Source organism: Hyla sarda, chromosome 2, assembly GCF_029499605.1.
Source record: "Hyla sarda isolate aHylSar1 chromosome 2, aHylSar1.hap1, whole genome shotgun sequence".
NCBI lineage: Eukaryota > Metazoa > Chordata > Amphibia > Anura > Hylidae > Hyla > Hyla sarda.
Window position 1 is genome coordinate 491,586,219 of NC_079190.1, and position 15,127 is coordinate 491,601,345.

The window sequence follows — 15,127 nt, forward strand, 5'->3', positions numbered from 1 at the left end:
CCAGTATATTGGGTTTAGTGTGGGTAAACAGCTGTCAGTTTCATTTTAAGACTTTTACATAGAAGTAATTTACATATCTGTGTAACTTTCTGACACCAGTTGATTTGAAAAGATTTTTTTGCCTCCGGAGTACCCCTTTAAAGTATTAAAGAGGGAAAACGGCAATAAAAAATGCCAATGTTAAACCCCCATTGGGCTTTTTCTTGGTGTTTTTTTTTCTTCCCATAAAACTCTATGGGAGGAAAAACACCAAGATTTCGAGGAAAAAAATCGCCATAGTCTCAGCAAAAAACCCGCTGTGACCAGATATTGGGAAATATAAAATGCTAAACCAACTTGGCATTTCTTCTTTGGCGTTTCTTCATTGGTGTTTTTTTTTTGCTCAATGGCAGTTTTCAAAAATAGCAACATGCTAAGGGAATGGTGTTTTTTTCATTCTGGGAACCTGAGCGTTTTTGTTTTCTCCTATAGACTTCTATATAAAAAATAAAAGGCCAAGAAAAACACAATGGAGAATAGATTTATCAGAACCTGTGTAGGAGAAAAGTGGTTCAGTTGCCCCTAGCAACCAATCAGATCGCTTATTTAATTTTTAAAGAAAAATGAAAGCAGCGATCTGATTGGTTGCTATGGGCAACTGCACCACTCTTCCTCTGCACAGGTTTTCATTAGTCTCTCAAACGTTCGTTTAGTATCGGCATTTATTTCTAGAAATTAGAATGAATCACATGGCTTGCAATGAGAAAAACGCAGTTAAGAGAAAACGCTTCCACCAAACCCCACTATTTAAAAAAATATATATATAAAAAAAAAAAATTAGGTAAGAACAAGTCAGAAAAAAATAAAAAATAAATTACTTGTCGAAACTGTAAAAACTATTTCAGGTGGAAAACGATTTTTTTTTTTTTTTAATCAGCTGGTGCCAGAAAGTTATACAGATTTGTAAATTACTTCTAGATAAAAATCTTAATCCTTCCAGTACTTATCAGCTGCTGTATGCTCCAGAGGAAGTTATGTAGTTCTTTCCTGTCTGACAACAGAGCTCTCTGTTGACACCTCTGTCCATGTCAGGAACTGTCCAGAGCAAGAGAGGTTTGCTATGGGGATTTGCTCAGGACAGAGGTGTCAGCAGAGAGCACTGTGGTCAGACTGAAAAGAAATTAAAAAAGAAAATAACTTCCTCTGTAGCATACAGCAACTGATAAGTACTGGAAGGGTTAAAGGGTACCTCTCATCAAATAAACTTTTTATATATTTTAGATTAATGAATGTTGAATAACTTTCCAATAGCATGTTAATGAAAAATATGCTTCTTTCTATTGTATTTTTCCCGATCAGTCCTGGCAGCAAGCATTTCTGACTCATGCTGGAGTCTTAAACACTCCGAGCTGCCAGCCTGCTTTGTTCACAGCCAAACAGGCTGTGAACAAAGCAGGCTGGCAGCTCTGAGTGTTCTCCTTTGTGAACTAAGCAGACTGGCAGCTCGTAGTGTTTAGGACTCCAGCATGAGTCTGAAATGCTTGCTGCCAGGACTGGTAGGGAGACCCCTAGTGGTCATTTCTTCAAAGTGGAAAATTAAATAGAAAGAAGCATATTTTTTGATAACATGCAATTGTAAAGTTATTCTGCATACATTAATCTATAATATATGAAAAGTTTTTTTGATGAGAGGTACCCTTTAAGATTTTAAAATTGAAGTAATTTACATCTGTAATTTTCAAATCTGTTTTACTTTCTGGCACCAGTTGATTTGAAAAAAAATAGTTTTCCACTGGAGTACCCCTTTAAGCCTAAAGAAGTATTCACTAGTGATCGCCACAGGTCCAATGATTAGGGGGGGGGGGAGCATCAGAACACAGTTCTCCTGCAGTGGCCACTACAGGAGGAAAGAGGTATTACATGGTGCCCATTTAAACAAATTGTCAGCTGTGTAGTGCATGGTCAGGCTAAGTCCTCCAAAGTAAGAGTTGCTCTTTATTACACAGTAGTTGACCCCTTTATAGAGAATCAGAATAAAAAATTATAATTTTTGTGTGGAAACATAGCCTTCTACGCCTTTTCTGCTTCTTCTGGTTGTCGTGACTCTCTGTACGGTGATGCTTCTGTTTCAGATAATTAGTATGTTAATTGCTTTTTGATGAGTAGTTTACAGCACGTCAGAATTACTGTACAGACTGAACAACAGACGTTCGGAGGGAAAGTTTTTTTGTATTTTTTTTATTTATTTATTTTTGTAAGACGGTAAATATAAATTCAGAATCTAGGTTAATTGTGAATTCATCCTTCTAAACCAGTGGTTACCAAAACAGGATTGCAAAACTAGAACTCCCAGCATGCCCGGACAGCCGTTGGCTGTCCGGGCATGCTGGGAGTTCTAGTTTTGCAACAGCTGGAGGTCCACGGTTTGGAGACCACTATCCTAAACTGTATCCTAAAGCGATTTGTCCTGCTGTTTATTTAATTTTATCTTTTGGGTGGTCTCCAAACGTTGCATCTTCATGGCTTTCCCTTAAAGGGGTACTCCATCCCGTCCCTAAACATCTTATCCCCCATCCAAAGGATAGGGATAAGAAGTCTGATCACTGGGGGGGGGGGGGGGTCCGGCCTCTGGGACCCCTGCGATCTCCAGGCCGACACAGCGGTGTTCTGAACACGGAAGCCTGGGGCAAATGTGATTTCTGTGTTTCCATGTTTTATACAGAGTGTAAGAGGTTAATTATTTATGCCCATAAGGCAAATGCAATATGTAAGAGCAGTGGTACTCTGTCCAGCACATGTCCAACCCGTTAGCCATTGAATCCTAAGGAATGTCCACCCCTATTCCCAGGATAGGGAGTGCTAAACCCAGATTCTAGTTAGTTACTCAGGACCTGTCCTAGCTAGCATGCGGTATATGTGAGATTTGAAGTTAGAGGTAATAGGTGTGTGTGGGGGGAGGGGGGCAGTCTGGACTTGGCTTTAACCTTTGGATAGGTGATAAGATGTCTTGTCTTGGGGCCGGAGTACCCCTTTAAGTCAGTCAGCAAAGTGCATATCACCTATTCCTGTTACTGCTACGCATAGCTACACCAAGGCCAAATGTCTTCTATCTACACCAAGGCCAATTGTCTACAATCAAGTAACTGTTGCTGTTCCCGTCCATGCTGTGAGGATATTGTGCTCAAGTTCTACATCTCCAAGAGGAAGTTCATCATGTATGACAGAGAGAATAAGGCTGAACAAGGGTCTCTCTGCAACACACTATAATCTCTTTGTAGTCCTCTGGTTGGAGATAGTGCTGCTTGGCGAGAAGTTTTCTTGCCACGTCCTTTCTGAACTAGAGTTGAGAAATGTATATATGCCGCCTCCTAGTAAGCCAAGATTATCATCTGTCGTTCAGTTACTTTGGACTGTGAACTTTCACATCTGCGTTAGTCATTACACATACATGTGCTTTAAAGCACCTCAAGATTATTAAAGAGGTATTCCGGTGGAAACATTTTTTTTAAATCAACTGGTGCCACAAAGTTAGACAGATTTGTAAATTACTTCTATTTAAAAATCTTAATCCTTCCAGTACTTATCAGCTGTTGTATGCTCCAGAGGAAGTTGTGTAGTTCTTTCCAGTCTTACCACAGTGCTCTCTGCTGACACCTTCGTCCGTATCGGGAACTGTCAAGAGCAGGAGAGATTTGCTATGGGGATTTGCTTGCACTCTGGACAGTTCCTGACATAGACAGAGGTGTCAACAGAGAGCACTGTGGTCAGACTGAAAATAATTCCTGAAAGAAATACAGCTTCCTGTGGAGCATACAGCAGCTGATATTGGAAGGATTAAGATTTTTCAATAGAAGTAATTTACAAATCTGTATAGTACAGCTGATTTAGTGAAAAAAAAAATTGTTTTCCACCGGAGTAGCCCTTTAAATTCAATGAAGCTGCTACAACATTTTAAGGGACAGTGACCAAATGTCCATTATTTTAGCAAAAATACAAAAACATTCCAAAGCAACTGTATTATGTAATAATACGTTTTCCAGTTGTTTTCATGAAATACTAGGGGGGAGATTTATCAAAACCTGTCCAGAAGAATAGTTGCTGAGTTGCCCATAGCAACCAATCAAATCACTTCTTTCATTTTTCAGAGGCTTTTAAAAAAATGAAAGAAGCGATCTGATTGGTTGCTATGGGCAACTCAGCAACTATTCTTCTGGACAGGTTTTGATAAATCTGCCCCCATAGTGTCCAGGAGTCTCATTCTTGTACTATGAATAAGCAGGCCAGTCGCTACAGGACAGGCAAACCAAGCAATTGCTTGGGGCCCCGAGCTGGCCCGGAGCAGAGCCGGTGCTTTTCCTGCCAGGCCGTCCTCCTGCCCCAATCCCGGTTCAGCAGCCCGTCCTGTCGGCCGTTGTAGTGAAGAAAACTGTGTCTTGAAGCGTTCTGTGTCCCGAACAGCTGATGAAACACAGTCTTCTTCACTACACCGGCCGGGCCAGCAGTGCGAGAGCTTGGAGCGGGACGGGAGGCAGAGACTAGAGCCCCTCCTGTCCTGTAGCATGGTGGAGCGGGAGCCCCCCTGACATGTGCCCCTCACTTATAAGAACCCCTGTCCTGTGCCCCTCACATATAATGCCCCATGTCCTGTGCCCCTCACATATAATGCCCCCTGAGGGGGCATTATATGTGAGGGGAACCTGACGGGGGCATTATATGTGAGGGTCAGAGGACATAGGGCATTATATGTGGGGGGCACAGGACAGGGGTATTATATATGAGGGGCACAGCACAGGGGGGCATTATATGTGAGGGGCACATGACAGGGGTTATTATAGGTGAGGGGCACATGTCAAGAGGGCATTATATGTGGGGGGCACAGGACAGGGGATATTATATATGAGGGGCACATGATAGGGGGCATTATATGTGAGGGGCACATGACAGGGCACCCCTTGTAATGTGCCCATATAATGCCCCCCTGTCATGTGCCCCTTACATATAATGCCCCCCTGACATGTGCCCCTCTCCTTCAATAACCCCTGTCATGTGCCCCTCAAATATAATGCCCCATTTCCTGTGCCCCTCACGTATAATGCCCCCTGAGAGGGCAGGACAGGGGGCATTATATGTGAGGGAAACATGACGGGGGCATTATATGTGGAGGGCACAGGACAGGAGGTATTATATATGAGGGACACAGCACAGGGGGGCATTATATGTGAGGGGCACAGGACATAGGGCATTATATGTGGAGGGCACAGGACAGGAGGTATTATATATGAGGGACACAGCACAGGGGGGCATTATATGTGAGGGGCACAGGACATAGGGCATTATATGTGGAGGGCACAGGACAGGAGGTATTATATATGAGGGACACAGCACAGGGGGGCATTATATGTGAGGGGCACATGACAGGGCCCCTGACTTATAATGCCCCCCTGTCATGTGCCCCTTACATATAATGCCCCCCTGACATGTGCCCCTCACTTATAATAACCCCTGTCCTGTGCCCCTCACATATAATGCCCCCTGTGGGGAGGGGGGCCTCCATGTCTATTTTGCTTAGGGCCCCCAAATTCCTTCAAACGGCCCTGTGAATAAGGGAACAGTTTCCTTGAGAAAAGGTTGTGATTGGGTCAGAGTAAACACCGCCCTGACACATCATACACAGAACTACAACTCTTAGCCGGCACTTCACCCTGTTCTCACTTCAAATACTGAACAAGTTGGGGGGTTCATCTCTGAAGGGGGGGGGGGTATCTCTGAGGGGAGGGGGGTTCATCTCTAAAGGGAGGGGTGTTCATCAATGAAGGGGGGTCATCTCTGAGGGGAGGGGGGTTCATTTCTGAAGGGGGGGGTCATCTCTGAGGGGGGGGGGGTATCTCTGAGGGGAGGGGGGTCATCTCAGAAGGGGGGTTATCTCTGAGGGGAGGGGGGTTCATCTCTAAAGGGAGGGGGGTTCATCAATGAAGGGTTGTCATCTCTGAGGGGAGGGGGGTTCATCTCTGAAGGGGGGTCATCTATGAAGGAGGGATTCATCTCTAAAGGGAGGGGGGATTCATCTCTGAAGGGAGGGGGGATTCATCTCTGAAGGGAGGGGGATTCATCTCTGAAAGGAGGGGGGTTAATCTCTGAAGGGGGGGTCATCTCTGAAGGGGGGTCATCTTTGAAGGAGGGATTCATCTCTAAAGAGAGGGGGCTCATCTCTGAAGGGAGGGGGGATTCATCTCTGGAGGAAGGGGGGGTCATCTCTGAAGGGGGGCCAATATCTGAAGGGAGGGGGGTTCATCTCTGAAGGGAGGGGGAGCCATCCCTGAAAGGGGGGGGCATCTCTGAAGGGGGGATTCATCTCTGAAGGGAGGGGGGTCATCTCTGAAGGTGGGCTCATCTCTGAAGGGAGGGGGGGGGGGGGGTCATCTCTTACAGCCTGCTCCTACAATGTCATTTATAATACTGGTGTATTGTTATGTAGCATAGGTGTCTTTGGGCCCCCCCTAGACAACAGGGCCTGGGTGCAGTAGCAATGTTCATGATTTAAATGGTAATAAATACGGAGAATACTCAGAGCATCAATTGCAAAATTAGGAAACTCAGCTCTGTTAAATCTTCTAAAATTCAGTCCTATGGGTCATATCAATGATTTCAAAGACCCTCTATGGCAAATGCTAAAAAATTGAAAAATTCTCCTCCTAAAACGCGGCACTTTGTTTTCCCTCTGGTAGACATGATCTGAAAGTTGGTTTATTTGATCCGCTGTATTTACTGCTTATTGCTGTCTTATTAGCATTAATATAAATATTTAGTCTGGAAAAAGTAAACAAAAAAGCCAGACGATGATTAATTTCCACCGCATGAAACTTTCCTTCACCGGCGGATGAGTATCTAAACCTGTTCAGAGGAAAAGTTGCTGCATTGCCCATAGCAACCAATCAGATCGCTTCTTTCATTTTTGAGTAGCCCTCTGTAAAATGAAAGAAACAATCTGATTGGTTGCTATGGGCAACTCAGCAACTTCTCCTCTGGACAGGTTTTGATAAATCTCCCCCAATAGTCCCAATTTAGGGTAGGGTTACACTAAGCACACAATACGCTGCGGTTGCGGCGATGGCAGTCACAAGAGTGAGCTCCACTGCTGCATCCGGGTAGCTCTGTGTGTCAGCTCATAGCAGCGGGAATCCACCACTATGAGCAGACACACAGAGCTTCCCGGCTGCAGCAGGGGAGCTCGCTCTCGTGACTGACGTTGCCGCATCCGCAGCATTAAATACGCTGCAGATGCGCTACTTGTGAATAGACCCTAAATTAACTTTTATCTTAGCCCAGACCTGCGAAATACTATTAGGCTAAATCTATTATGGAGATTTATCAAAACCTGTGTAGAGGAAGAGTAGTGCAGTTGCCCATGGTAACCAATCAGATCGCTTCTTTCATTTTTCAGAGGCCTTTTCAAAAATGAAAGAAGCGATCTGATTGGTTGCTATGGGCAACTGGGCAACTTTTCTTTTCTGGACAGGTTTTGATAAATCTCCCCCATTCTCTGTGTACTCATCCACCGGTAAAGGAAAGTTTCATGTGGCGGAAATTAATCAGCATCTCGCTTTTTTGTTTCTTTAAAGATGAAAGAAGTGATCTGATTGGTTGCCATGGGCAGTTGCACCACTCTTCCTCTACACAGTTTTTGATATATATGAGCCTAAGCGCGATCCATAAATTACTATCTATTCTGTGTGCTAGTTTATAATAACGTGTAATACGGATATTGTCATCCCATTCTTTTATCTCGTGGGCCCCGATGTGCGGCGGTAATTAGTTCTCGGTTAATAGGGCTCTGGTAGGGCGGCATTGATTATTCTATGCTAATGCGATAGAAATGGTGAAGAGCACAATGAAGACTGAACAAATGTTTACGCGTCGTCTGATGTGCTCGCGAGGAATCCCCGCCATTATTCAGGAGATTCATAGCCATGGGCGCAATAAAGCAGCTTGTCAGAACTCCTTAGTCTCTCCCCGCTCGCTCTTACCGCATTAACACTATTGATTGTCTTAATCAGTAATTAAAAGCTCGGTGGTTAGATCCGAGAAGCAGCGGCCGATGTTCTCTCTAGTCGCAGAGGGGCGGCTATAAAGCTGCCGGCTGAATACTCATTCAGCTTGACACCCCCCATACATATGCACTCGGTCGAGTGTGCCGGTGCTTTGAATAGGAAGCGGGGAGAAAGTTGCTGCCAGACTTCTCTGGCAGCGGCTTATCTCCCCAAGAACTAAAAGATCGGGCAGTTCAAATCCATCATGGCTGATCCTTCTCTCCCCCGCCGGAGAAGGAGAATCAAGGGGTGGGTCAGCGGGTTCAGCTGATACATAGTATGGCCAGCATAAGGGATGTAGAGGTAGCACTCACAACCAGCAGCTTCACCTTGAAGGTTCAATATCCCGTGCTGCTAAAATCCTTGAAACGTACCTCCTGTTTAGGGGGACTTTTCAGGATAAGCTGCCCTGTGTGTGTACATGAGGAGCGGCACGATTTCTGGCCAATATATAACTAGTATAAGGAATTTTATTTTAGCAGATTTCTGCTCTGCAGTCTTCATCTCTAATGTGCAGTTCTCCTAGAGCTAGGGGCGGAGCTCCCTCTTCCTGCTTCCATAGACTTGTATTGACTGAGCTGATTTTTAGAGAAAATATTTTAGCAGAAAGAGGGGGGTTTTCATTTTTTCCCCATCTAATAAGGTAAATTACAAAGTTTCTTATATTTGCTTGTACTGACCAATTTATTATTTACCCCTTTTCTTGACTGCTTTTGCATGCTATGGACACCTTTGAACTGTAAATTTTTTTAATATACATGTTAGCGGTTACCTGGAATTAAACGTGTTACCCGAGTATAAGTTTGTGATCTCCATTCTATTATTCTTTTTCAGACCCCCATGTTTCAGGCTGCTCCCGTGTCCTTGTAGGAATACATGCTGGATATAAGGTCTTTGTGCTCAGGTGTCTATGGGTTGCTGTGTGTGCTCTGCTTTCTCTTTGCACGTATACATAACCCATACAATTCATTCTCTGCAAACTATCTTGTGTGGGATTTCTCCCCAATTTATAGGCCGTGGGAGCTGCCCTCCTTGTATGCTCTCCCCTCTGTCCACCTGTTACCCTTCTACATCTAACCCTGACAAAAGGGAGGGGTTATTTCCATAGCAGCATTGTGGTATGAAATAAAGTAATAAAGACTATTTAGAAAGGTTCGTCTCTTTGCATTTAGAAAGCATATGAATACTAAAAAAATAAAATAAAATAAAAATCAGTACAAGGTTGTCCATAGCTTTAAACTACTCTAACATTAAATAATCCTGTCCTTTTATTAAAGAATCAAATTTTTTTTTTTTTGCTTATATAGTGCAGCATAGGCTTTTATTTGAGAATAATGTGGAGGTTCTTGTGCATGCCTTATGCTTACCTGTTCCTGAGTTTCCAGGAGGGATCTGGTAAGTGATGATGTAGTTGACAGGAAGTCAGCTGACCCAGGACTGACCACTATGATTATCTGTGGGTCAGATTGGTGATCAGATGACCCAGTCACAGTAATGAATTGCAGAGATGCAGCTGTGCTGGAATAAAACAGATGGTGCTGTAGGATTAGTGATGATAAGGGTGAATGATATAGGCAAAAAATAAAGCCCCAAACCCTAAGTGCTTCTTTAATGTCTGAATTGTCTTTCCTCCACACTTAAAGGAAAACTCCTGCAAAAAATGTACATATCCTCTATCCACAGGATTGGGGATAAGTAGCTGATCGCGGTGAGCCAGACCATTGAGAGTCGGGGCCCCATTCCGGAGATCGCAGGGGGTTCCAGCAGTCAGACTTCCCGCGATCAGCTTATTTTAACTGGAGTTCTCCTTTAAAGAATGTCCCCTGGGTCTCAGTAGAGTTCTTGCAATGAATAAATCATGTCCCAGTTCTTTACATTGATCAGTCGTATGTGTCCCAACCAGTGTGCCGCCAGCTGTTGCAAAACTACCACTCCCATCATGCCCGGACAGCCAACGGCTGTCCGGGCATGCTGGGAGTTGTAGTTTTGCAACAGCTGGAGGCACACTGGTTACATTCTATAGCAGGGGGGGACTCTCTTTTTTCACCACTAGGGGAGCTATCTGTTTAAATTTTTTTACCGCTGGTACTGAATTCAGTGGTAGCCCCCTAATGGCAGCCAGATGTATGACAGGTATGCCGCTATGCAGAACTATAAATCTCAGCATTGTGAATCAGCTCAATCTGCCCGCTCCATATGCTTCAGCCTCTCCTGTCCATTATTCCTCCCCGTGCGGATTGTGATGTAAATGAGCGCTGGGCACCATAATACAATATTACAGAATCCCATTCTCCTTCTGCAGTCATGTGTCTTCTGCCTCGTGGATCTTATTTGTCTGATTTTATAGTAATTCCTTCAAGATGTTCCCGACAACAAGAACATAAGGTTTAAGCATCTGAGAAAATTACCTGCAAAGGAAATGTGAAGTGAGAAGCCAGTGCATCATGGGTAAAGCCTGAGCCATGTCGAAGTATTACTTACATTTGTCACATCTAATACTTATGAGGTTGTCACAGGCGATAAAGAGAAAGCGGAGCTACTGAATGGGTTCTTTAGTTCTGTATATACTATGGAAGAAGGAGCTGACATTGGCCAGGTCAGTGCTGGTAACACATCATGTAATGTACTGAACTGGCTTAATGTAGAGATGGTACAAGGTAAGTTAAGTAAAGTAAATGTAAGCAAATCTCCAGGGCCAGATGGATTGCACCCAAGAGTTCTTAGAGAGGTAAGTTCAGTAATATCTGTACCCCTGTTCATGATATTTAGAGATTCACTGGTGTCTGGTATTGTGCCAAGGGACTGGCGCAAGGCGAATGTGGTGCCAATCTTCAAAATGGGCTCTAGGTCTTCCCCAGGAAACTATAGACCGGTAAGTCTAACGTTCATTGTGGGGTAAATTGTTTGAAGGACTTATAAGGGATTACATACAGGAATACATAGGGGATAATAGTATTATAAGTGATAGCCAGCATGGGTTTACTAAAGATAGAAGTTCTCAAACCAATCTAATTTGCTTTTATGAAGAGGTGAGTAGAAGCCTTGACAGAGGACTGGCTGTGTATATAGAAGGGGGCTGTGTATATAGAGGGGGCTGTGTATATAGAGGGGGGCTCTGTATATAGAGGAATGGCTGTGGATATAGTGTTTCTGGATTTTGCTAAAGCGTTTGATACTGTCCCTCATAGACGTCTGACAGGTAAGTTAAGGTCTTTGGGTTTGGAAATTTTAGTTTGTAACTGGATTGAACACTGGCTCATGGATCGTACCCAGAGAGTGGTGGTCAATGATTCGTACTCTGATTGGTCCCCGGTTATTAGTGGTGAACCCCAAGGTTCAGTACTGGGCCCGCTGTTGTTTAATTTATTTATCAATGGTATAGAGGATGGTAATAACAGCTCTGTATATAGAGGGGGGCTGTGTATATAGAGGGGGGCTGTGTATATATAGAGGATGGTATTAACAGCTCTGTTTCTATCTTTGCAGATGACACCAAGCTTTGTAGCACGGTACAGTCTATAGAGGATGTGCATAAGTTACAAGATGACTTGGATAGACTAAGTGTCTGGGCATCCACTTGGCAAATGAGGTTCAATGTGGATAAATGTAAAGTTATGCATCTGGGTACTAATAACCTGCATGCATCGTATGTCTTAGGGGGGATTAAACTGGCAGAGTCACTGGTAGAGAAGGATCTGGGTGTACTTGTAGATCACAGACTACAGAATAGCATGCAATGTCAGGCTGCTGCTTCCAAAGCCGGCAGGATATTGTCATGTATCAAAAGAGGCATGGACTCAAGGGACAGGGACATAATACTCCCCCTTTATAAAGCATTGGTACGGCCTCACCTGGAATATGCTGTTCAGTTTTGGGCACCTGTCCATAAAAGGGACACTGTGGAGCTGGAAAGGGTGCAGAGACGCGCGACTAAACTAATATGGGGCATGGAACATCTTAGCTATGAGGAGCGATTAAAGGAGTTACAATTGTTTAGTCTTGAGAAGAGACGTTTAAGGGGGGATATGATAAACATATATAAGTATATAAATGCCCCATACAAAAAATATGGAGAAAAACTGTTCCAGGTTAAACCCCCCCAAAGGACAAGGGGGCACTCCCTCCGTCTGGAGAAGAAAAGGTTTAGTCTCAAGGGGCGACACGCCTTCTTTACCATGAGAACTGTGAACTTATGGAACAGTCTACCTCAGGAACTGGTCACAGTAGGAACAATTAACAGCTTTAAAACAGGGTTAGATAAATTCCTGGAACAAAATAACATTAATGCTTATGAAGAAATATAAAATCCCATCCCTTCCCCAATATCGTGCCACACCCCTACCCTTCAATTCCCTGGTTGAACTTGATCGACATATGTCTTTTTTCGACCGTACTAACTATGTATGTAAAGCTGGCCAAAGACATAAGCTAGTGCCTTCAACCAACGCATATCCTCCCCGTATTCTGCTGTACACATGCATGCCCAGCTCAGCTGAGTGTGCACGTGTTCTGAATAGAGATGCTTGGGCCAGCAAGCCACAACCAGATGCCTCTAGTGGTGACCTATCTCCATCGGGAGGCCCCCATACAAATTAGGCAGTTGGCCGTTCCTGCTTTAACCCCCTTGAGAATGCAGACAATTGAAATTTTTGAATTTTCCTTTTTCTCTTCCTCGCCATTCCGGGGATTTATTTTTTCATTCCCAAACCCATATGAGGGCTTGTTTTTTGCGTGACCAATTGTACTTTAAAACAGCATTTTCCATTTTACCATAAAATGTACGGCACGGTAAAAAGAAAATATTATTTGTGTGTGTGTGGGGTTGGAGATTGCAAAAAACGCAATAATTAATTTTATTTTTCTTTTGGGGGGGGGTGCACATTACAGTAAAACTAACTATTCTGCGGGTCATTACGATAAAAATTATATCCATGTTTACATGCTTACATGTCTGTTACTGTACCACTTTTAAAAAATGCGCTTTTCGTGATACGGGATCATTAGCATTGTATTTTAATAGTTCGGACATTTCCCTAGGGGACCATACCAAATATGTACATTATTTTTTACAAAATGGGAAAATTGGCTAAATTTTATTTTTATTGGAGAAGGGGCTTATGCGCATTTATGTATATATATCTATTTTACAATTGATTTAACATTTTTTAAGTCCCCATAGAGGACTATTAATAACATTCCTTTGATTGCTGTTACTGTTCAATGCTGTGTACTGGCAAGTAGATCACCGCAGAGATGCACTCGAGAGGGTAAGAGACCTCCATCTTCCCCCATCGAACCCCCCGTGATCACGCTGCAGGAGGTCTGATGAGTGTCACCAAAGCCCGCTACTGTTTTAGATGATGTGATTTACATTGATCATGGCATCTAAAGGGTTAATGGTCAACATCAGCGGGATTGCTGATGTCCGCCATTAGCACTGAGACGTTAATTTACATTATGTGTCTTCTAGGGGGTTAAAAAACTTTGAACATGTCCCCAAATAATTGCTAGAACGAGCAGGTAGAGAAGCGCGCAGCTGGGCACTTCACTCTCTGCTCTTTGTACCAACAACCGAGGCAATCCTATAAACTTACATTATAATTTTGTCTCAGTAACGTGGCACAAAGCCTGGAGAGAACACGCTTAGCTCGGTTGGTAACAACCCAAGTAATCTATCGTACAAAGAAACCAAAATAAGCTCATAAGTTAAGTTATTTGTAATAATGTGAAATGAAACAGGGAAAAAAGCATTGAACGCATGAAGAAAGGGAGGTGCAAAAAGGCATGGAAAGCCAAGACTACAGATGAAATCTATCAGTAATTGAAATGCAATCCAACCCCTTCTCAGTGCAAATTAATATCAGCCGGTTCGGTCCCAACTGATGGCTACAAAAAGGTCTTATTGCCGAGGTGTCACACAAGACACATCTCATTATGAGAAAAAGCAAAGAGCTGTCTCAAGACTAGGGATCGACCGATATAGTTTTTTTTAGGGCCGATACCGATATTCTGTGGAGGTTAGGGCCGATAGCCGATAACTTATACCGATATTCCGATATAAATTAACGGCTATTTATCCCCCCCACCGCACCGCACTGCAACCCAAACCCCAACCCCCACCCACCCACCACCGCACTGCACCGCTGCTGCCAGAGACCACTGCTGCTGCCCCATTGCCTCCCCCATTCCCGGTTTTATAATTACCTGTTCCTGGGGTCCGCTCTACTTCTGTCTCCGGCGCCGTCCTCCTGAGCTGTCACTGTGCGCAATGACGGTGATGTCACGTTGAGGACGTCACTCGTCATTGCGCTGCGCAGCGCACAGCGTAACACAGGACGCGCAGGAGCCAGAAATAGCGTGGACCCCGGCCCAGGGAACAGGTAATTATAAAACCGGGGATGGGGGAGGCAATGGGGCAGCGGCCGGGGTGGTGCGGCGCGGTGGTGGGGTGGGGGGTGTGTTGCGGCACGGTGGTGGGGGGTGCAGTGGGGGCGGTGCGGAGGGCGGGGCATTATCGGATTATCAGCAAGGTAATTGCCGATAACGTCCAAAAGCGTGAATATCGGCCAATAATATCGGCCAAACCGATAATCAGTCGATCCCTAATCAAGACCTTCAGAACCTAATTGTTGCAAAAAAAATAACAATGGCGTTTGTTACAGGTGCATTTCTAAGGTTCTAAATGTTCCAGTGAGCTCTGTTGGGGCCATAATATGGAAATGGAAAGACAATCATTTCACCATAAATTTGCCTCGACCAGGTGCTTCTCACAAGATAATCAGAAGAGTTGTCCAAAAACCAAGGACACTTGGTCAAAAATACCTGGATTTAGCAGGTACTGTTGTGTCAAAGAAACATTATATAGTAAGAAAAATGGTGATGTGCTTAATACTATCTGACTCAGACACCACTCACCCTCACTGTCCCTGAAAATATCCCTAATGAAAACCCATTCGGCAAAACTGTCCCTAATATAAAGAACAGGAAAAGTCCAGGAAATAGAACCAAAAACCAAACTGGAACAATACTGAAGTTAGAAGCAAATGCTGCAAGTAAAAACT

General features: G+C 44.0%; 1 long non-coding RNA gene across 2 annotated transcripts in view; it reads left to right on the forward strand.

Moving 5' to 3' along the window:
- LOC130357157 (uncharacterized) overlaps positions 1 to 9,201 on the forward strand; it is a 69,305-nt gene extending 60,104 nt beyond the window's left edge. For both annotated transcript variants that reach the window (XR_008889122.1, XR_008889121.1), the window contains exon 4: positions 8,901 to 9,201. This is a non-coding gene — a long non-coding RNA (uncharacterized LOC130357157). The remainder of the gene's footprint in view (positions 1 to 8,900) is intronic.
- Positions 9,202 to 15,127: the final 5,926 nt, after the last annotated feature.